General features: G+C 46.9%; 1 protein-coding gene across 5 annotated transcripts in view; it reads right to left on the bottom strand.

Annotated features, from left to right (window-relative positions):
• SFMBT1 (Scm like with four mbt domains 1) overlaps window positions 1-11,490 on the bottom strand; it is a 103,667-nt gene extending 92,177 nt beyond the window's left edge. For 2 of the 5 annotated variants that reach the window (XM_032458279.1, XM_032458280.1), the window contains exon 1: window positions 10,619-10,870. The gene's annotated coding sequence lies outside the window, so the exon portion shown is untranslated. Of the gene's footprint in view, window positions 1-9,873; window positions 10,310-10,618; window positions 10,871-11,287 lie in introns of those variants that run through there. The other 3 variants (XM_032458285.1, XM_032458284.1, XM_032458281.1) reach the window with 3 other exon arrangements.
• Window positions 11,491-23,663: the final 12,173 nt, after the last annotated feature.

The raw sequence follows: 23,663 nt of genomic DNA, 5'->3' as shown, positions 1-23,663 counted from the left end.
AAACAGAATTTTTCTGGAAGAAAACAAAAGAAACTAGGAATAACAGCAGCCTGCAGAAGGGACTGAGGGACTAGGAGTCTCAGTAAAGGAGTATACTCTTTTTCACTATTCAAAAAATATTTTACTAGGTACATGTATCCCTGTCTCAAAAAAATAAATTAAGAAGTACTTGAGTCTGTGATTATGATAAATATAAAGCAATGCATGAAAAAGTGTTGCCTATTAATAGCAATCTCATCTTTCTTACCTATCTCTAAATTCTTTGCGGCAGAAATTGAATTCAGTGAAACAGGGGTGGGTGGAGGGGTGGGATATGAAGAGGTCCATTCTACTCACAGTAACTTTCAATTTTCCGCCATAACAGTTAAAAAAAAAAGTGTATCTGCTCCTCAAAGCAAGATGGAAAAATCTCTTACATGTTTGGCTCCATTGTAACCAAAATTTGAATGATTCAACCATATTAATAAGTATGCAACTAAAAGTTCAATTACATTTTATATGTTAATATCATATACCAATCATATTATGAGTAAAAAATTTTACATAATTATCTTTTTGTTTCTAAACTAACAAAGAACTTTAGAATTATTGAAGAGCCCAAATTTCCTAAACTTCCTCCAGCCAAAAATCAGTTAGGTAAAAAACCAGAGAGTTTTTCCCCCATAGCTTCAAAATTTCCAAAGTTTCTCCATTTCCAAGCAAACATGGGTTGGAGGGTGAGAGGGGTTATAGGCCAAGTCTAGGCCTGGTTCACCCTCTTCCACCTCTGTGGATGCCTACCCTGGTCTCAGGGACCCCAGGTCCTTATCCAGATACAACATCATCTTACTTCAACTGGGGTTAAAAATATTTTTAATACCAACTATTTTCGCAGCCTTTTTTTGCAGCCATTTTAACTTGTGCCAAAAGAAGCGTTTATCAAAATTTCCAAATATAAAGATTTGGAAAAAATTCCAAATATTCTCCACTTAAGATTTGAAAGTTATTAAAAATTTTTCTGATTTGCTTTCTCTTTCTATATATATGTGCATATATGTATACTTTACGAGCAATTTGGAAGTGAAGATATCACAGCTCACCTCTAAACTCTTCAGCCTACTTCTCCCAAAAATAAGGGCATTCTCATATATAATCACAATGCTACCATCACACCTTAAAAAAAAAATCAATTCCTTAATATCACCTATTATACATAGTTTTTAAAAATTTTAAGCACAAAAGGTTTCGTCAAGAACCTTACTGAAGGAATGTATTTTAATAAACTGATTAGATTTATTATTACTTGTATTTCACCATTTTTATTTTTAAAATATAATAATACTTTATAAAAATTAAGTTAAAAAATCAAATTTTAAAAATAAAATTTTAGGGGGAGTATAGCTCAGTGGTAGAGCACATGCATAGCGTGCACAAGGTCCTAGGTTCAAGTCCCAGTACCTCCATTTAAAAAAAAAAACTTAAAAAAAGTAACTTTTAAAAATAGTAAAAGAATAATTATGGTAATCAAATGAGGCAAAAAGTATGAAAGTGGCACATGCAAGACTGACATCAGAAGAGCCGTGAGATAGTGGAGGACCCACAGGACTGCGCATGAGAGGATGTACAGAAGGGCAGGGTCTCAGCATGGCTGGAGGGAGGGTACCTGTGAGAGAGAGATGAGCGGGGCAAGTGATGGCACAAGCTCTTCAAGGATTCTGTGCACACTCCTGTAGAGCCAGACTTTACCCTGCTGGCAGCAGGATGTTTTGTGATAAAATCGTTTGTTTAGAAAGATCTATCTGGCCACAGTGCGCTGGATGGTTTGGAGGGGGAGGGCAGGGGGTGGAGGGGCTGGGCAACCATTTGGAGGCAACAGAACATACTTCTCACTGCAAATACTTAACATTTAAGTTACATTATGGGTTGAACAAACCTGCTATACTGGTAAGTGAACAAAACAAAAACAGTAAAACTAAGTTTACTTGACTGTTCATGTTGTAGAAGAGTACTTTTAAAGAAAGATAAGACTCAATAAAAACTTCTGTAAAAAAGGAACTCTTGGGCACTTTCAAAGGTTTCTGCATTTAATGGAGCTGGCTCTTTTTAATATCTAGTTTGACTTCCAAAAGTGGCTCTCATTTTCCCTGGCAAGACTCATCACAGCACTAATTTTATATTTATCAGTCACAATTAAAATAAAACCAATGGGAGAGAGGTGGGGTGCAGAAAAGACCAAGTGGTTTTCAGAAATGCAGAGTTCGAGTGCCTTGGGACAGTACTGACAGCAACTCCAGGGAACTCCACTTATAGCCTAAGGACCAGATGCCAGTTCTGCCTCAGAGGAGGAAGATAGCAGCACCGGGAGGTCTAAGTGGCAGGAAAGGATGCCAGCCCTTCACTCCCCCTCCACCAGGATGCTACTTTTACTTATTTTATATATTGGGCTTCCCAGAAAGATTTTACTTAACAAAGGGCTCCACAGCTTTAAAAATGTTTGAAAACCAAGGAGTCAGAACTGTATATTCTATGGTCAGAGGCTGGTAATTCAAAAATAAGACTGTGTTCCAGAGGAAAGTTGCCGGGGACAAAATGGACATCATCACTGAGGAGGAACGTAAAAAAAAAGTGCCCTAGGCAGATGGGCTGGCGAGAGAAGTAGCAGCTTTTGGGTAGACTGTGAGGGTCTGTTTGGGACTTGTGGATTTTGAGGGGCCAGTGAGGCATCCAAATTGGACAGGTCCAGACAGCAGAGGATATACGGATCTGAAGCTCAGCAGAAAAGTTTAGGGGGACACAAGAGCTAAATGAAGTCTAAATGTGGGTGAATCCACCAGGAAAGGATTCAACAAGAAAGGTACAAACAACAGAGGGTCGGAAACGGTCCCAGAAGGCAAAAAGAAAAGGGTCTGCATCAAGACAGGACCATGTGGAGCCAGTCCCACACACAGCCACTTCAGAAGGAGACCTTGAATTTGGGGTAGTCTCTCCACAGCAGAGAGGGCACAGGCTGGACTGGTGGAGGCAGTGCTCTACAGAGCAGAGGCTGTAGAAGGGCAAAGGGACCAGAGTAAAGTGTACTGGCCAAGAAGCAAATGAAAGACTGGACAATGAATGGGTCCGGGCCTAAAGGGGGTGAAACTCTCTGAGTGGGAAAGGTCGCAATGAGGTCACAAGATGAGACACAGAGAGTAGGGAAGCCTCTTAAGAAGGCTGTGGGAAAAAAAAAACCACACCAGAACCTAAGATTTCACTCGTAGAATGTTCTGGAAAGAGCTCCTCTCAAAGTTAATAGGAAGCCAAAATCAGGGTAAAGGTCAAGGGGTGAGTAGGGAGAAGAGGCAGCATTTTCAGAATTCCATTGTGCCTTAAGGCCCTGGATCTGGCTGCTGGAGCCACAGAGCCCTCCTCAAGAACTCACTGCAGAGAAGGGAGGTCCACCCTAGAAGGCAAAGTCAGAAGAGCCCACTCAGCCCTCTGCAGTGGGGTCTAGCAACAGTCACTTAGAGTTTCTCTCACTTCACCCAGGAGCTCCTCTGTGTCCTTAAGGAAAACCAGTTGCAGATAATCCCTAAGAGCAGATTAAGTCTGTTTCCCAATTTGTGTAGTGTTACTCATATTAACAATAAAAAAAACTTAAGTATATTTTAAATGCAAATACAATGCAAAATTGAGGACTAGAAAATCAACTTCCAAAGGGAAACAAAATTAAAATAATAAACATTAACTATATTAAAAAGGTCAAAGGGTTCAGATATCATAAATGACCATAACAACAAATACCCAAAGTTTTTCATATTTCTAGCTTTAGCTACTAGACCACTTACCCCTGTCCATTTTGCTCAGTAATAAAAATGAAAACTAACCAAAAGGAACCATACTCCTGGAAAGAACAGCTACCTTTTTTTTTTTTTTTTTTTTTACAAAAAGAGTATCTCTTCTAACAGTTTACTTAAAACCACCAATTCTTACATTAAAAATTAACAAACTGACTCTGGTATATAAACTGAAATTTTCAGAATGTTTAACTGGCAATTCAGGAATTTCAATGATACACAATGGGGACAGGATTGTGTAAAATACGTGCTCCCTAGTGCCCAAGGGACAATATCTTGGCAAAGAAACTGATACTTTCAGTAAAGCCTTACTAACTCTAGGAAAACTAACTACTCTGATTTTCTTAAGAACTGAGCAGTAATTTAAGGCGTGCGTGCGCACGCACACACACACACACACACACACACACACACACAATCAGGCTTCATGACACTCACTGTCATGAAGATAGTGAAAAGTACCCTTGCAAGAAGGCACGGGGGGAGGGGATGATAAAGAGATGTTCTAAGGTGTCCTCTACCATTATGGGAACAAACAGTATTCAGGAAACTCACCACATGTCTACTAACCAAAACAGGCATCAAAAATAATAGTAAAGAAAACAATAATAATTTTTTTAAGCCTTCCACTTCTTCAGCTATTCTGAAAGTGCTAACTGCTCAACCCATACTCCATAGTTCTGTCAAACCTGCTTTCTCTCTATGACTGGATATTTCCCAAATACAGAGTTAAAGTAATATAATAATAAAGCTAAAATACAAAGCACTAATTATGTGGCGGTATTATTATGTAAGCTATTAAGCTGCTGTATATACTCATTAGTTTTCCATTAATACAGAAACAAAAGTGATATATGGCAAAACCTCAACTAACCAGAACAGCTGGGAATGAGTCATTGTATAACTATGACTGAAGGCTTATTTACAACTTTCGAACAGAAACTTTTTTGGTTAATTATTCTGGGTAGAATGCTTTGACTCAGACCAATAACTGTTAACATCAGTGACTACACAATAAGGTGGTATCCTAAGACCCACACGGCTCTCTGTCCCAATCCAAATGGGATCCTAGACTGTAGGAACCTTTGTTTTTACACTTTCCCTGTCTTCTACCCTGCTGTCACATCCTGCTTCCATCTCTCTCTTTCGTTCCAATAACCACATGTGTCAGAACTACCTCTGAGGAAAAGGTACCTCGTTGTCACAGCTCTGCTGGCACCTACAGACTTCTTCCAAAGGAGGTAAATGAGTCCTAGTGTACAGGGTTCCGTGACCTATTTTACCTGCTGTGGAAATGCATTTCCTCAAAAAGAAATTCTGACACACATGCTGTAATATGGATGACCCTCGAGGACATCATGTCAAGTGAATAAACCACTCACAAGAGGACAAATACTGTACAATTCCACTTACACGAGGTAGCCAGAATGGTCAAATTCACAGAGGCGAAGTGGTCTGCCGGGGGCTATGGGGAAGCGGGAATGGGGAATTACTGTCAATAGTACAGAATTTCAGTCTAGGAAGACGAAAAAGTTCTGGAAATGGATAGTGGTGATAACTGCACAACACTGTGAATGTTCTTAATGTCACTGAATTGTCCACCTTAAAGTGGTAAATTTTATGTTACGTATATTTTACAACAGAAAAAATTAAAATTTTTCAAAATAATGAAAATTTACTTTCTCATTATTTACCATGTTCTAGAAGATATATTAAGTACATCTGTGTTATCATTATCACTCCAAGAAGGTTATTTTATAATGACATAAGTAAAAATAAGCCAAAGTGGTTTAAAACTATGATTCACAATTATCATATATTATCTTTAACATGGAAAAAAACATGTTTTATAGGAACTGACTGATAAGAAAGAACCCTAGCAAAAATTCAGAGACAAGAAAGCACTCTAGTCTGGGTAGTAAATTAACTGAAATTAATGTAAAAAACTAGTGACAACTCACAGGCAGCCTTACCACTGAGCAAGTATTACATAGTAGCCACCTCAAATACTTAAAACCATTCTGGGTAAAAAAAAAACTATAATAATTTGGAATTCAAATCAAAGGACTTGTTGGTTAACACTTTTAACAGAATTTCAGCAAGGAAAACTCTTGAGGTATTTTAATGATTGCTAAAGTTCTCATTCCATCTCATGTTGTCATTCCAAATACAACTGTCCTGGACTTGAAGCTGCCAACAAACCAGCCTCCATCTCTCATCTAAGACCCCACTCTCCAAATGTCATCTCAGCCCATGATCAACTTTCCCAGACCAAGCAAGTACTCTCAATTGCCCTATCTACCCTAAATCAGTCTAGTGATTAACCTTTCTCTAGATTAAGCAACATCAGAAAGAAACTTGTATGCAGCACTTTACATCATGTTAGAAATGCCACTGAATAGCCTTTCCCCGCACAGTCCAGTGCTTGGCTCTGAAGTTTTGACTATCAAACCATAAAGTTCAGTAGGGACTCAATACTTTTAGCACAATATATAGACATTATTTTTTTTTTAGTTATGTCCTTGAGTGACGATCTAATGACAGCTGAATAAATGTATAAACATCCTCTTGAATAAAAGTGACTAGAAAATAATTACAAATCCTTAGGTACCTTTGAGCAAGAGGCAAAGGTTTAGAATCAAACTTGTTAAAACTTTAACAGTGAAGTCATAATTTTTCTATTAATAACTTGTCTTTGTTCTTATCCTCTCTCCCACTTTTGAAAAGTTTAAAAATGAACTTGTAACAACCTGACCACATCCTTTCTATTTTAAACGTATTCCAGTGGGGCCAGTACCACTTGAAATCCAGTCATAGCAAAGTCCCAATCCCTGAAGTCTAATGGTTCAAAATCTCCCAGGTAACCAACATCCCCAGAGACTTTCATCCAACTTAACAACTATGTACAAGAAGAAACATTTTTTTCAATTACAAAATATTACAGTTACAAAACAAATGTTATTTACTGAAAGAAAAATACCCTGCCATAATATTTACTGATTACATGTTCTTTTATTCTCATTTAAATTGTTCTGAAGTATTAACAGCCAAATAATTCCAGAAAGAACAGTTTCAAAAAATTATAATCTAGAAAAACTTTAATATAAAAATATTTAGCATTCAAAATACCTGCCTTATGGTCTTCTGCTTTTTGGATTGTTTTCATTTATTTAATGTGCACATGACACGAAGTCACAATAAAAAGGCCAATGAGGTTTGGCAGTTCACACTGTCCACAGACTTCAGAGTTAAAAGACAGCAGCTTCTACACCATCATTCTATAACTACACCCAGTCTAATTACCACTGTGAAAGCAAAATTACTCTACAGAAGCAGCAAGATTACAGATAAGAAAAGCATTTTTAAAGAGAAATATCAGGGTTTATTTAAAAAAAAAACAGCAAAAGAGGGAATTTCCTTTCATATGTATTTTGTTTCTCATTTGGCATCTCTTCAGTTGTACCTCTCAAAAATTTAACAAATTTTAAGTTAAAATTTGATAATACAAAAGCTAAGATATCTAAAAAGAGCAAGAAAGAAAGAAAGAAAGAAAGAAAGAAAGGAAAGGAAGGAAGGAAGAAAGAAAGGAAGAAAGGAAGGAAGGAAGGAAGGAAGGAAGGAAGGAAGAAAGAAAGAAAGAAAGAAAGAAAGAAAGAAAGGAAGGAAGGAAGGAAGGAAGGAAGGAAGGAAGGAAGAAAGAGTGGAGGTTCAATAATAACTAAGTGATCAATTACCTTCTTTGCTAATAATGCTATGAAACTTGGGGTAGAGTGACCAAATCCAGCTTAGTTTTTGGCCAACTGACTGATTTAGTCACAGAAAAACAGAATTTTTCAGCAGAATCATTTCACAAAACCTTTGAACTTTGTGGACTATGCTCCATACATTCCTACCACAGGCCCTAGACAGTTCCCAACCCATCCCACACAGATGGCCTGGCAGTAAAAACACAGGCCTTTGTGAGAACAAGAATTCGCTTATAACCTCTAACTCCTCGCCTTAAGCAACAGAAACAAGAAAAAGTACAAAAATATCTCAAAAGGCATTTGGGAAAGATAAACAAATTGCTGAAGTACTTACTTCAGTGGGAAATACAAAAAAACCAACTTCCTAGCAGTCTAACACAAAAAGATACCTTAAACATGTTGAAATCTAAACAAAACAAAACAAAAAAACCCACACTTAACATAATTTTTAGTTACCTTTTGTTTGTTTTCATCACTAGAGTTTTAATGATATGATAAACTACGAAGAATATCTTGCATATATAAATCATCTGCTGTCATTTAAAAGGTTGTTAAAGCCTTATGCCCACATTCTTTAATTCACTGAAATTCAAAAAATTAACTTTTATTTAACTTTGTCAGCAAATTCTAGGCTTTAAAGAACTGATTCAACTGACACCTTAAACTCGACTTATTGGGAAAGTGCATGATTCATTCTTCAAACCTACTGACTGGAAATATACTTATATTCCAAAAAGGGGAAGTAACAGATTAGTATCAGGCCTATGTTCACAAGGACTCCCAAGAACGACAGATCCAAACCTGCAAAGTACTGCCTCAGCTAAAAAGTGACCTTCTGACTAAGAAGTCTCTCAAGTCACAATGTTCAGTTTTTCTAGACAGTAAAAATCCTAAGAATTGTTATAAAAGCATTAAGATCAAGCCGAAAATGACTGTAACTCCAGGTTTTTAACATCCGTTGTCCTTCAGCTTAATTATTAATATTGCCCCCTTTCACCCTCAAAAGGGTTTTCTTGAGAAGCAAAACTCACAAGCAGTCCTGATGGAAGTCAGAACAGTGGTCACCTTGGTAGAGGGAAGGTGTTTCCTGAACAGGAGGAATGTAAAGAGAACCCTTTGAGAGGCTGAAAATGTTCTATTTCTATCTTGACCTGAGTGTAGCCATCAGGGCATATATGTATGTAAAAAGTCAGTGAACTCCATGTACTTAAGATCTTACTGTAAGTTAGACCTCAATAAACAAATAAATATATATAGAAAATTTCAAAAACACTGCAATACATTTGTAACTATCTCTCCAGATAATAAATTACTTAAAATCATCCTAGATGGAGCTCCCAAAATATCTTTTCCAAATGTATTTTAATAAAGACGCACATTGTAAGCACTTTTACATAGAACCTTTTAAAGTCCAGACCAAGATTTTTTTAATCTTTCACTTTAAAAACTCATGGAATTTTAAAACTGAAAGCACAAAGAATGATGATCTATTCATCCTCTAACTTTGCAAACAAGGAAAACCAAATCTATAAAGGGGAAGAAACATACCCAAGATAAGACAGCTAGTCAATGACAACAGTAGTCACAAAACTGTTTCCTGATCTTGGGCCACTCCCGTTTCCACCAGGCCGTTACTTTTCTGACACTGTAAGCAAATATCAACTCTGGATCTACCTGTGGCCTAGAAAGATTCAACATGTCCCTCAAAACACAAGGCCCCAAAGTGTACACAAGATGACACTCACCTTCCTCCTCTCAAGACAGTTGACAAGTGAACAATTACATTTTCAGGCATTTTACCTGCGATGCAATGAAGTGTGACATCTTAAAAATGTGGTTCAAGAGAAGAAGGCATATGCAGGGATTGACAAAAACCCATCTTATTTTTTTTCAAATCTCTGGCGGTGTTTTGGTTCTCAAGACCATATCACTGCTAAGGAGGACTCACGAAACCTCGCTCGAAACCTCGCTCGGAGCAGTCCACCCGCAAGGCTTTGACTTACCGGCTGGGAACAACCCCCCTAAATAAAAAGCCTGTCCCTGGTGAGCGTGTCCTACCCAACTCCCGCCGCATAGCAAGGCGTGCAGGTGACCTGTGCTTTACGGCTCAGTTTTAGACCCCAAGGAACAGCTGACATATTGTGAAAAACTTAACATAATACACATCCTCTCCGCCGGAATCTGTGTTCTCACAAGGCGTTTCTGCTCCCCACAGAGCAGGCCTGGCTTCTCAGGACACTGCTCGCCTCTCCGCAGCTTCCTTCTCAGGGTTCAAAACGAGACTTTTAAGAATAGAAATCGAAACGGTCACAGACCTCCCGAGCGGCAGGTCCGGCCGGGGTCGGGCGGCGGGTTCCCGGCGAGCCCACGGCCCGTTCGCGCGGCGCTAGGGAGGGCCGGAGCACTCCACCTCGCCGGCCCGAAGCAACCGGTTGCGGCGGCCGCTAGACGCTCCGCCACCGCGCAGCAGCAGCCTTGGCCCTGCGAAGTTCGGACCGCCGCGCGGGCGGCGCGCCCCCGGGTCCTGATGCGGGTTCGCGCCCCGGCCCCGGAGCGAGCCCGGGGGGCGGGTCCGCGGGGGCTCGGCGGGCGGGAGCGCTGGACGCGCGGGGAGGGGCGCGCAGCGTGCCCAGCGCGCCGAGGAACTTGGACGCCCGCGGTGCCGCCGCCCCGCCACTTTCCTTTCACGCCCTGGGGCTGCCGCGCGCCGTGCTGCCCACCCCAAGCAGCAGGCCGCCGCTCGCCGCCGCGGCGAGGCGCCCGGGCTCGCTCCTGCTGCCCGGCCGGCCGGCGCGCGGGGCCGCGGGGGCGCGCCAGGCCGCGCGCGGGCGCCGCGCTACCCCCTCCCGCCCTGCCCCCGCCCCCAACGTGCCGCCGCCGCCGCCGCCCGTTGGCGCCTCAGCCCGGGTGCCCGCCGCCCGCCCGCTCCTGGCGGATTTTCGCTGGCAAAGTTGCGCGGCCACCTCGAGGGAGCCGCTGTGCAGTCCCCCGCCCCGGCGGCGCCGCCGCCCCTTCAGGCCGCCGCGCGGGAAGGCCCAGCTGGCGGCCCCGCTTTTTTACCTGCCGGGAGTTTTCGCGCGCGCGCGCTCCCTCGATCGCTCTCTTTTCCCTTCTCGCGCTCGTTTTCTTTCTTTCTTTCCTTCTTTTCGCTCCTCCGAGCGGGCGCTTTTTCCGCTCTCGCCGCCCGCGCTCGCCCGCTCGCGCCCTCCTTCCTGCTGGGCTCGGCGGAGCGGGGCGGCCGGCAGCTCTCCCCGCCCCCCTCCACCCGCGCTCCGGCGGAGGCGGCGGTGGCGGCGCTCCGCGCTCCGACTCATTCCAATATGGCACGGGCGCAGAGCGCATGCGCCCGCGCCCCCCCCCCCCCACCAGCGCTCCTCCCGGCAACCCGCGCCCCTCGCGCGGCGCGCGTGGCGCCCCTCGGCAGGGCCTCCCTGGGCTCGCCCGCTAGTCTGCGCGCCCCGCTGGGTCCGTGCCGGAGGCAAGGGAGACGCAAGACTGAGGTGCTGGGGGTCTAGCGTCTCCAACCGCCCCCTCCCCTCGTGCCCCTAGCCCACAACTTGCCGAGGATTCCCCCAGAGGCCGTGGCGCAGGGCACGCGGCTGCGCCTCCGGCACCCGACGGCGCTGCGGCCCGGAGCGGACCGGCCCCGACGGGAAGAAGCGCCGCCAGGGACCCAGCGCCGACCTTGTCCCTGCTCCGACCCACGAGGGAAGGGCCCCCGCGCCTCACCTCGGATTGTGGACAGAGCCAAGGGAACCAGGTGGCGTCCTTGGGTCGGTTTTGGCTTCCCGGTCGGAGCCAAGCGCACTGCTGTCGTCCGCACGTGACAGCCTCCGGCAAGGTAGCGTTAGCTGGGGAGCCGACGGAGCGGCGGCTCCATCCCAGATCCGCGCGTGTCGCAGCGGGAAAGGGCTGCGTCCGCCCGCCTCGCCCACATCGGGGATCTGGCGCGACCCTTGAGACCTAGAAAGGCACCCAAATGCCCCCTGTCTACGAAGTCAGATCCAGAACCCCCGCTTCCCCCTACCCACCCGGCACACCCGGTGTCTCCAGGCTTCCGCAAGAGGCGCCCTGTAAATCCGAGTTTTCCTGCAGCTCGGGGCCCCGGCGAGGGGGCACAAGACGGCTGCCGAATTCCGGCAGGAGAGCAGGGGAGGAGGTTAGAGGGGAGAGGGCGGGTCGAGACAGAAACTCGAAGGTGGCTACAAGCCGGCCCAACAACCCGAGGTGCTGTTTCCTCGAGGTCGCCCCTTCCCCAGCGAACGCAGGTGCCGATGGGACACCCCACCTCCCCACCTGCTCTGGAGAGTTCCCTGCAGAAGGGAGTCCCCGACCCACGAAGACCAGGAGTGCCCGGACTCCGGGCCAAGAGGAGGTCTCCGACAGGGCACTGATGCCTCCTGCCTCTCAGGGAGGAGAAAGCGCTTCCACCTCAAGAAGGAGGTCTGGGGTGCCAGATACGACCCCAGTCACTTCCCACACTGACCTCACCACCGCGCTGGGAGCTATTATCCCACTTTACAAAGTTGCTTTAAGTCACACTGCTGGCTGGATTTGAATCCAGATACATACATTTTTAAGCTGCCGCTGAAAAGACAATGTAGCAACCAGAGAGAAAGAAAAATAGAAAACGAATAAACTACTATCCGTGATACTACTACCGAATGCAACTTTCCTCAGGTGAAACCATTCGCCTATATACACGTCTTTACATAGTTGCAAACACACAACTCTTGTGTTTGCTAACATTTTTCTTTTGTTCACGTGAGTCATTTTTTTAATGTGTACTGGTATCCTCATACATTCACTCAGTATCCTAATATGGCATATTTTGTTCCCATAAAATTGCTAACATATTTCTTAGTTCTGCACTTGGGACAAATAACTGGCAGTTAAATAACCAGGCAGAAGGCTAAGAAACAGGATGGTCTTGCCCCACTCTGCCATAGGACTTCCCAAAGAGCTGACCCACTCATTCCACGCTTCCCAGGAACAAGTGTAAAGAGTTCAATACACATTTCTAAGAGTTGGTGCCATCTTTTTTTTCTCCCCTATATTAATAGTATCTATTAGTAGTTCAAGGTTACTTTAGTATTTCTTAGATGACTTTAAATGTTTTACCTTGCATTTACTATGTGTATTTCCCTTTCTGTGAATGATCTGTTCATATCCATTCATCTGTTGGGGACCTGCACCTCTTCTAACTTTGAATAAGCATTTTTTATATTACAGATATTGTTCCTGTGTCGTCACTGATCCAAATATTTCCCAGTCCATTGTTCTTTTTTGTTTTATTCAATCTGTCATTCTAGTCCTTTGTGATTTTTTTAAATGGCTTCAGTGATGACAAAGTGAGCTTTCTTCCACCCATCTGATACTCTGTTTTCTGCTTGTTTCCTAAAGTTTCATTTAAATTTAATTCTTCGATGATTATCCATGGCACATTGATTTTGCTGTGTAGGGTAAAATATGAATTTAACTCACCACAACCCTCACCATTTTTATTGCTTATGCAGTCATCATTTATTAAATAGTTCTTCCTCTTTGTTTAGTAAAATCTACTCTTATGCTTTTGATTTTGGTTGGTCTATTTCCGAATTCTCCATTTCCTCTCATAGACTTTGAGAAAATACCACGTGGCTCTAAATATTGGCTTTTTAAAATAGATTCTCACATCTGGCGAGGATAGAATCCCCTTATGAGGTCTTCTTTAGTTCAGAATATCACTTAATATCCAAACTGGTTTAAGAGCAGACACATTCTAGGAACATCATACAGGGGTTAAGAGTGCTGGCTTTGGAAATGGGAACCATCCAGGTTCAACACTCACCAGCCGTGTGAACTTGCCAAGCTGCTTATTCCCTCAAGGCCTTAAAGTCTTGGTCTATAAAATGGGGTAAGAGTAACACCTGCCTCACAAGTTCAGTGTAAACTCAGTAAATGTCAGCTGTTTTTACTGATACTTTAATTTCAAAAAAAATAAAGATTTTGCATGGAGTTACATGAAACCTATGAATTAATTTAAACAGATCAAATATTCTATAATATTTTATTTTCCCAACCAGGACATGTGCTATCTTTCAATTTACTCAAATATTTTAAACCTCAGACAGAAGCTAGGTCCTTCATTGACTGCAGCCTCTCTCCACTGCTCACCTTCGTGACCCTTGAGGAAGAAGAAGAGCAGAGAGCCACAAGGAACAGTTGAAAACTACCATTTAAGAGTCTCCCTTGTGCAGGGCCCTGTGTGGGTGTGGGCATGTATGCACAGGCAGGAAATCTTTACCCCTTGCAACATCCCCCAGGGTAGGTCATCGCATTCTCTATGGACAAAGAGCAAACTGGGAGCTTCCAGGTCACTCAGTGAGAGGCAGAGCTAGACCACAAACAAGGTGTGCTAACTCCTTGACACCTCTGCTGCTTAGAAATTCAGGTAGTAGTTACAGAAGATGCAGCCCCCTGAGGAGCACAGAGAGAACTGATCTCTGGTCTCAGAACACATCTGCCTAAAAGCCTCCCAGGGCTTCCTGTTGCACTTTGAAAAAGGCAAAAGACTTACTTTGGCCTGTAAAACTGGCCCTGGCCACCCTACAAACTCAATAGGCACTCACCCACTTTACTTGCTGCAGTTTACCTGTCCCTGTCTCCTTTCTACCCCATAATTATGTCAAGATCCTTCCCACCTCAGGACCCTTGCACATGCTGTTCCCACCGCCCGGCACTCTCTCCATCCCACCGCGGGCACTGACCTTCAGGTAGGTGGTACCACCTCATTATTCCAGTATCTGTTGAAGGAGGTTGTCTCCTCAGAGAACTCTTCCCTGCCCACTCCATCTGAACAGGTTTCTCTCTCCTGCAGTTGTTTCCTTCATGATTGGTATTTATAATTTATATTAGTATTTGTTGGTCATTTTGGGGGGTTCTGTCACCCTAATCTAACTCCATAGACATCAGTCGCCCTGTGGGCCTGTCTCAGTCACCATGGGGCTAGCCCTTTCCCTGAGAGGCAGCAGGTTGACCAGAGGGTAGCTAGTGGGTCAGCTGGCAACATCCAAGACCAGAGGTTGGCACACCCATGAGGTATCCCAGCCATTCCCAACTCACTTTTTACTGGCTCTGGAGGGTGGAGGTTATGACCCCCTGTCCTCACTGACCAAGGGGTCAGAGTTACATGCTGTTGCATGTAACAGTAGCTTATTCCTTTTTCTTGCTGAATAGTGTTCCACTTCGTGGATATACCACATTCATTTATCCATTCTCTTGATGGGCATTTGGGTTCTTTCCAATTTAGAGCTATTATGAAGAATGCTGCTATGAACATTTAGGCACAGATCTTTCTGAGGACATATGTTTTCATTCCTCTTAACAGCATATGTATTATATAATATATTAAATATTAAATGTTTTAGAAATTTTCAAATGAATTAGTAATATAACATGATCTATGAAAATATACATAATAAAACATAATATGAAATAGTAAATGTATGTGTGATATGAAATGTGTAACATGTAAGTAAACATAATTTTCAATATATAATAAAATAATTAATATGACATGTATTAAATATTTTGAATATTTGAACATATGTAATAAATGACCCATCAACAGTCATACACATTAAAAAGTGTATATGTACATATATATATATCACACATCGACATATATATGTAAATAGATAAATACACATACACACCTTTATCTAATGTGTATGCCTTTGATGGGACATTTAGTCCCCATTCCCTGTGGTCCTCTATCCATCTGTTCTAGACACCACACTGAAAAAAAGCAGTCAGCCAGGCTTTACCCCTGAGTGAAGCAGCCTAAAGAGAGGCCAATTTCAAGACCTGGGGGTCAGGTTGGGGCTGAAGGGCTGACATTTAGAACCAAGACACCAAGGATTACTATTCTGGCCACAGGCTCCTATCTTTGGCCACTTGCAGCCCAGGAGGGAGGAGGGAGGAGGGCCAGCTCAGGTATAGAACATTCTCCAAGCCCACTGTGCTCCTCCTGGAGGGTCAGGGGTAGGAGGTTCATGAAGAGAGCTGGCCATTGGGCTCTTGGAAGGGAATTGGCAGGGCAAGCCCTGCAGGAAAGGAAAGGGTAGAGGGAGAAAATGACCTTGGACCCTCCCAGTCTCTCTCCAAAGCCACCTGCTGGGCTTGGGCAAGCACAGCCTTTGTCCCTCTGATGCTCAGAGTCCTCCCTCCATACCCTGCTTGCTTGCCATGACTGGACACCACAGTCCCTGCCTGTCCCGTGCCCTCAGTTGCACTCCCTGCCTCTTCCCAGGCTGCCATTTTTCCTTTTTTTTTATTAAGGTATAGTTTATATTCAATAACTATTGGGATATTGGTATGAATCTATAAAATGTTAGCAAGGACATTTAATATGTTTGCTTGATGCTGTTACAGCAACAGGGAAGCTTAATCTCCTTGATAAACAAGAGCCTCAGAGTTACCTGGCTGAGCTTCTAGCCAAATGTGCGGTGCCACCTCTAGGCCCCCAGGTTGGTCCCTGCTTGTCAGCACTGGGTGGACTTGGCAGGAAAGAGATTTCTGAATAGTACAGACAAAATCAGGGAAAATGCCAGTGGACTTTGCTTTACCCAGTAGCTTTGTAAAAAATGAAGTGTGGCCAATTGAATTCTAATTTTCTCATTACTTACTTTATAATTCCTGAGATGTGTGATCTTCATTCCTGTCAAGTGTTGCTCCTAAGGGCCTCCAATTTCCACTCTTCACTGTCTTCAGACAGGTCTGAAGCACAAAACCTGAGATAGTTACTTAACTTCCTGATAGCAATTACTTTATCCTTAAAATTTGGCTAGTAGCATTTGGCTGTTGAAAGCACAGCAATGCATCCAAAGATGGCTAGAGGTTTTTTCAGCTCTGAGATGTGGGATTGGGCTGTGAACACAGTTGTGAATATTTTAGAGGAGTTTTCTAGCATTTTTCCAAGCATCAGAGCCAGATGAAATCACTCACACATGCTTCCTCTCGCTGATGCGGGCTGTGTGCCTACACAGGTGGGCATGAGGCTCACAGATAGCACGGTTATATGGCCAACCCAGAAATGCTCCCAGCTGACTGAAGCTCTCCGTAGGGTGATTTCCATGAAAGGGGGTCATAGAAAGGAACTCTCTCCAAGAAAGGAGGCCTGATTTCCTCTCCTGAGCTGGGAGCAGGAAACCTAAGTCTAGCCCAACTTTGCTTGTAACTGTAGGGGTGGAGTCCCTTCTCTTCCAGGGCCTGGTTCTTCCTCTGTGCAGTTGGGGATGGGGAAATGGCTCTACAGACCTTCCCAAGTGCCTTTGTGCTGGGTCCTGTGATAGATTCAATATGGCAGCCGGGGAGGCACTGCTGGGGACAGGCAGCCTTGGCAGGTGGGGGCAGGCTTTCTGCAGACAGCAAATGCCTTGTGTGCTGTTCCTGGCAGGACCCCAGCACCCAGAGGATTAAGTAAGAACATGCATGTAAAGGCCTTAGTGTGATGCCCAACTTGTAGTTGGGGCTCACCAAATGTGAGTTCCCTTCTCCCCAGCTGACTCCCAGGGGGTAGAACCCATACCTGTCCACGTCAGCCAGACTCTTGCAGCTTTCTTAGATTAAGAAACGGAGGCTTAGAGAACATTTGTTTGCCTGAGGCCTACTAGCAAGGGTGGTACTGGGACTCTAGCCTGGGCAGGGTGACAGCAGAGCCTGTGTTTGAGCTACCACACAGCGTGGCCATCACTCGTGCAGAGAAACCTCCCGTAACCCTCCTGACATGAATGTGTGTGTGCCCACGGGGCCCTTGGTAGCTGCAGGGTGTCTCTCTGCACCCTGCCTCTCCCAGCCAGAGGCTTCTGCCTCATCCAGACCTGGCCAGCAGAGAAGCCCAGGAGTGGCTGCCTCTGGGGTACATGCTCCGTGAGGATGCCCACCCCACTCCTGTGTAAGAAGCTGTCCATGTTGTGACCACACCTCCTTTAGGGCCACTTGGCACAGCTGGGGAAGTGGGTGCCAATTAAGGGGATTAATGGCGGCCCTGCCCTCCTCTTGAGGCTGTGCTTGCAGCCAAAGGAGTTAAGGGCCCGCTTTTGAGCCCTTGCCTGGCCTCGCTCCTCCAAGCAGGCTTGGAGTAATCCCAACGGCTCTTCTGCCACTGCTGTTCTAAGAAGGGGAGGTGCTGGGCAAGCTTGGAACCGGGCTGTCGGGAAGTGAAAGGCTCAGCGAGGGCTTGTGGGTCTAGGGCCCACGTAGACTTCTGCTCAGTGTTCCAGCCTCCGCTGGACCCGACTGGCAGCTGCTCAGAATTTGGCCACCAAGTCCAGGACCCGCCACCCCATTGTCTCCCAGCCGCCCTGCTTACCTGCCCTTTGGAGGAAACACACGGGAGGATCCTGCCCTCTAGTGGCTGCTGGCGGTAAGGCCTCTTCTCTCTGATCTCCGGCCTCAGAGGATCCTGGTGCCCCCCCTCTGTTGCTCAAGAACAAGCTGAAACTGAGGCTACTCCTAGGAACTGGCACCAAGCAATCTTCACCTCTGAGCACCTTTGAGCCCTGAGGGCCTTGTTTCCAGACGTGAGCCCCCGAGCCCGAGGCTCTGAGTGGTCTCAGGATCCTAGGGTCACCAGGTCTGAGTCTACTAAGAAGGAGGCCTAACTGTGCCCAGGATGAGGGCCCTCAGGGACCATGGTCAACACAAGCACCACAGGAGGTGGGGAGAGCCTTAACCCAGGCTCCCCAAATGCTCACACCCCACGCTTCCCCCCATTACAGCCTCTGTATCAGGCTGTGACCAGTGCCTGTGGGTGGGGGGAGAACCACAGGACTTGAAAACTTAGCTTAGGGCTTGACACAAAAGGTGCTTTACCTCTGGACACCCCCATCTGTGCCCCAAGTGAAAGGAGGTAGGTACATGGGGGAGGAGGGGAAACTAAGGGGAAATTCCACCTTTCTATCCAGGGCCTCTGCACCCTCTGTCCCTCAAGGGAGGCCCAAGTGTGAACCCATCAGATAAGCAAGTCTTTCCTCGCCTTTACTGAACCATGGGCTGAGGCTGGGGCCAGGTCAGTCCCCAGCCCCTCCATGCCTCTCCTGCCAAGCCCTGAGGCCTTCTTCCCTTCATTTCTGGAGGCTGAAACTGTGAAGAGTCGTGGCTCTGTGCCAGGCACTGGGGAATTCAGCATGAACAAGGTGGGCCTGACTGGCCCTGGGGCAGTTGGTGCCTGGGGGAGGAGATGGCCTGTGACAGCACAAGTCCCTAGAGAGAAGGATTCAGTGCCCAGTCAATCCCACCCAGGTCCCACAAAGACCCCACGGCCCTGGCAAGAGCCCATCCCAGGAAGTCTCTAGGTTCTGACAAGGACATCGGAGCTCCAGGCCTAACCCTACACATGCACACACTTCCTGCTCCCAATTAGCACTAATTGGACAGCGGGAGAACTCAGAGACCATGTAGCAAAAGCAGTCAGGTCTACAGGGTCCCCAGGAGGCAGCCCCCAGCAGGGACCAGGTTAGCTAGGTTTTGGGGGTGGGCCCTGGGGTCCCTGTCTCTCTGAAGGGAGATCAAGTGACAGGGCCACATCTGCCAGGGACCTCTGTGGTCCCTCTGGAAGACAAGGCTTCCCCAGGGCTGAGGCCAAATTGGGGATGGGGCCCCTGACAAACACGTCCCTTTGAGGTCTTCCCACCAGCTCCTCACCCCAACCTGGCCTCTCCATTTCCTCTGCTCCAAGTCCTCACTCTAATTGTCATCCACTCACTCATTCATTCATGCATTAAGTGTCCATGGAGCCTCCTCTGGCCAGGCCCTGGGACCACAGAGATGGACATGCAGCTGGTCAGCAGGGCCTTGGAGGCCTGCTGAGGAGGCCAGACCTTGTCCTGGGGGCACTGGTTGGTCAGAGGCAGGCCAGTGAGAAGGGGGGTCGGTGGATCTGAGGGTAGGTGGGGTTCCTAGGGCTTAACCCCTCCACTTGAGCAGTCTCCTCCTCTACTGCTTTACCCCTACCTAGGCCTGGGCCCAGGTTGGCATAGACCACAGGGGGCAACCTATTGGGCTGGCTTCATTCCATTCCTGGTGGAGAGGAGAAGAGAAGGGTCAGCCCTATATCTTCCTCCCTGCGGCACCTCCCCTCCCTGGCTGGCACTCTCTGAGTGAGGCTGTTGTTTCCTCAGCCATTCAGACTGGACTCAGGATAGGCCAGCTGTGCCAACGTCCATAATCATGACTGTGGGCCCAGCACTGCTAGGAAGTTCTAGGATTCGGGGGCAGCTGGAACAGGGGGCTCCAAGCCCAAGCTGCTCTGAGGTGGGGCTGGAACACACATGCCTGAGCCACCAGGGCCCTAGACCCCAGGGTGCAGGCCCTGAGCCCAGCAGCCCCCTCTACACCACAACACACGGCTCAGGCCCTCAACCCCAGGCTGGGGTGGTGGGAAGAAAGCAGGTATGTCTAGCCTGGCTCCCACGCCCCAGAACATCCCATCAGGGGGCAGAGGCTTGGCTCTGCTCCCCTCCCATCTCCACCCGAGAGACCAACAGTCCGGGGCAATTCGGTGTTGCCATGACAACCACACACTTTCTTCCCTACTTAGCAGATTGAATCTGAGTTGCAGATTAAATCCTGGTTAGATGTCTGTTTGGAAGAGATGTGGCTGCTTGTAGAGAGCTATGCATCTTATGTTTCCCAAGTGCCTCTGATACCCACTCCTTGTTTTCTGATGGCTGAGGCCAGGGAGATGTGTCCTGCACCAGTGCCTGTGCCCCTGGGGTGGTCTCAACCCAGTGGCAGAACCCCCAGCTGGCCTGGCCTCCAGCTTGCAGGACACTCCATTGTGCAGCCACAGGGGCAAGCTAGATGTTGGTCATCGGAGGCCCCAGATGATGCTCAGACCTCTTCTATATAAGGCAAAAGGGTTTCCAGCAAGAGTTCTGGGTGCAGGAGGTTCTCTGTCCCCTTCAGGGGTGTGTGTTGCCTTTAGGGACTTGGGCGGCCACAGCCAGGAGTTGCCTATGTGTGAACAAATGGATGACAGGCCCCCAGGCCCTGGGTTCCTCAGAACCACCATAACCTCCTCGCTTTCCCTGAAGCTGACCTTAGCTGACTCTGATCAGTGAAGGAAAGGAGTAGTCTCCAGTGCAGAGAGTAGAAGCTGGGGTCAGAACTCAGCACCCTGGCTGCCCTCTGGTGACGGAGACCTGGGGAGGTGGGAGAGTGTCTTGTCTGCGATAAGGGGGTGGCTGGTGGTCCTGGGAGGCACATGTCCGCCTGGCAGTTGGGTAGGGACCGTTAGCATGTTTAAGGGGAGGTAGCCACGGGTGGTCAGAGCAAAGCTGTCTCTCAGGCAGACTTACTGCCTAGCCTGTTCTCAGATCTGCCCAGGACAGGGATGGATGTGGGTATGAAAGAACATTTCAGGAAGGGTCACACAGGATGAGCAGGGAGACCAGCTTCTGCCCTCTGCAGTCAGGGCTGAGGTCTCTGTAGAATGTGCAATCCTGCTGCAGGTTAAACCCATGGCATGGTCCTGTTTATGCTGTCTCTACCCCCACTGGACTACAACAAGCTCAAGCGAGGGGATGGTGGCTCTTGATCACAACTGCATCTCCTTGGCTAGATCTGCATCTCTGCCCCCATCCTACTACTGCTATGATGTTGGGCAAAGTTCTTTAATTTCTCTGAGCCTTTTCCTTCTGAGGAAGGGAGGGGCCTGCAGATGGGATGGTGGGAGTGAAGGAGGTGGGTGAGGGGCTCCCGGAGCAAGGTCTCCAGGGAAAACCCAGAATCCATGATACCTGCTGAGGTTAGTCATCTTGATAAGAGCTTTATAGTGTTGACTCAGAGTTTTATGATAAAGTATCAAAAAAAGCAAATAAAATAATGAGATAATTAATAGCTTGAGGAAAAACAACAGATTGTAGTAGAAAGGAAATAGGGTACTACTTGGTTTAGCAGAGAACAATGTTTCTATAGTTTGAAACATGTAAACACTGAGTATCAACTTACTCCAGATCATAACACTGGAAGGATGGGGGAGGGAAGTGTGTGGAGAGGTGGCTGTTTGAGCTCATTTCTCCATACCAGGAGGTCAATGTTCTAAAGGTGGTGGTGGTGGGGGATCAAGAAACAGCAATATAAGCAAATCATTTAGAAATACGAAGAGAAATGGAAGAATAAATGACCAAAAAACTAAAACGATGGGCGAGGGAGAGGGGAAGCTTGGTACGTGGACAGAACCTGCCGTTTAGGGGTCATTCAGCTTTTAAAACTAGGTACCTGTATTCTTTTGATCAAAAGAAAATCTGAAAATAAAAATAAGTCGAGTTTAGACAGAGAGCAGGCTGAGGCTTGAGAGGTGGAGTAACTCATCCAGGGTTGCGGGGTCAGGAGACAGCCTGGGGGGTTCCACAGTCAGCTCTGTGGCCGAAGGCACAAGAACTTGGAGTGAACTTGTCAAGACAACGGGACTCCACCTACAGGCTGGCAGCTCACCAAGCGCCCACCAAGATGGCACAAATGGGCCTTGAACCTAGTGGGCTGCACACCAGACCTTCAGGCAAGGGAACAAAGTCCAAAGCCACTTCCCAGAGGAGGCCATGTCACCCCGAAGGAGGAACAGGAACAGCGGGTGGAGATGCCTGCCCAGGTTGTTTCACTTCCTTTCTGTTTACTGGTAGCTTTTGTTTCCAGTGCCCCAACCAGGCTGATGAATCAGATTCTTCAGGGCAAGGCCTGGGGCATCAATGCCTTTCCTGATACTTCTTGGGAAGCAGGTCCATGTGTCAGACACACCCTCAGCACTGAGATGGGCGCATCCTTCAGCCTGCAGCCGAGGAGGCAGTGGAGCCTAGAGGGTCAGGTCCTCATTGCCAGCTTGTGCCCACCAGGGACACCAAGGTCCATGGCTCCCCCAGGACCTTCCCAGTATCTGCAGTGGGAAGACAGTCAACTGAATGACCCAGTAACAGGCTGCTGTGACCTCACAGTGAATGTTGACCATTGCCTGGGTGCCCGGCATTTTGCAAAGCCCTTTTCAGATGTGGAACCCATGTGAAAGGAGGGGTTTGGCCCACTGGCCAGCAGGTCCTGAGTCTGGGCTCCGGGCCAGCTGGTCATTAACATGGTGTAACCCGGGCAGGCTGCCTTCCACCCCGAGCTCCCTCTGGGGTGAAGTTGGGTCCAGAGGCAGTGCCCTGCTCTGACACAGCAGGAGCGCTCTCAGGCGTCACAGGCAGGCAAAATGCAGAAGCAGGACCGCACTCAGAGGTCTCGGTATCAGGATATTCTCTTCCACACTGTATTCAACATAGCAAAAAACTGGACACAACTTGGACTGGGACAAAGTGTAGTAAAAAAAGAACAATATAGAGGGCAGTGTAAGCACAGGAGGATGTGTGTACCACATACAAAGGGAAAAAAAAGGCCAGTTAGAAATGCCCATTCACAGGGTACTGGCTGCCCTAGAACACTTACTTCATGATTCACAATTTATAAATTAATATAAGAAATACATAAGATACATAATACATCAGGAGAGAAGATCGTTATCAGGCAGAACAATACATGGAGATATTTTAGACTCCGTGATGACTTCTGCTCTAGCCTAACTCCCCTGCCTGAACGCAGGCCCAGTCTCCAGGCTTCAGGCTTCATGCTCCAGGCTCCAGGGTCCAGCCTTGAAGTGCACAGGCCCACCACCCTCCCACTCTCCACTGCAGCCCCAAAGAGTGTTGCACAGTGAATTTCCTTGGGTCCCTGCCATGGCCCCCGAGTCACAGTGGGCAGGGTCAGTACCTTGTGTAGATGGAGAAGAGGATCTTATGAAGAAACAGGGGCAGGGCTGGAATTAGAACATGATATTCAGGCTCTCTGGCTCTCTTGCTTTATCTGGATCCCTTCTCCCAATTTGGGAAGGCAACCGGAGCCCTGGCAGAGTCAGGGAAGTGGTCCACAGAGGCTGATGGGAGTCGGGTGGCCTGGAGCAACAGGCTCTGTGGATCAGAATCAGACACACCCAGGTCACAGCCTTTTGAGGAGGAGCAAGAAGAGAAAAGGAAACAAGAGGAAAACCTGATGGACTCCCCCACCACACAGATATGACCCAGACACCAAAGGT

Source organism: Camelus ferus, chromosome 17 (genome assembly GCF_009834535.1).
Source record: "Camelus ferus isolate YT-003-E chromosome 17, BCGSAC_Cfer_1.0, whole genome shotgun sequence".
Lineage (NCBI taxonomy): Eukaryota > Metazoa > Chordata > Mammalia > Artiodactyla > Camelidae > Camelus > Camelus ferus.
The sequence above is the reverse complement of the archived record's forward strand: the minus strand, read 5'-3'. Positions and strand labels throughout refer to the sequence as shown.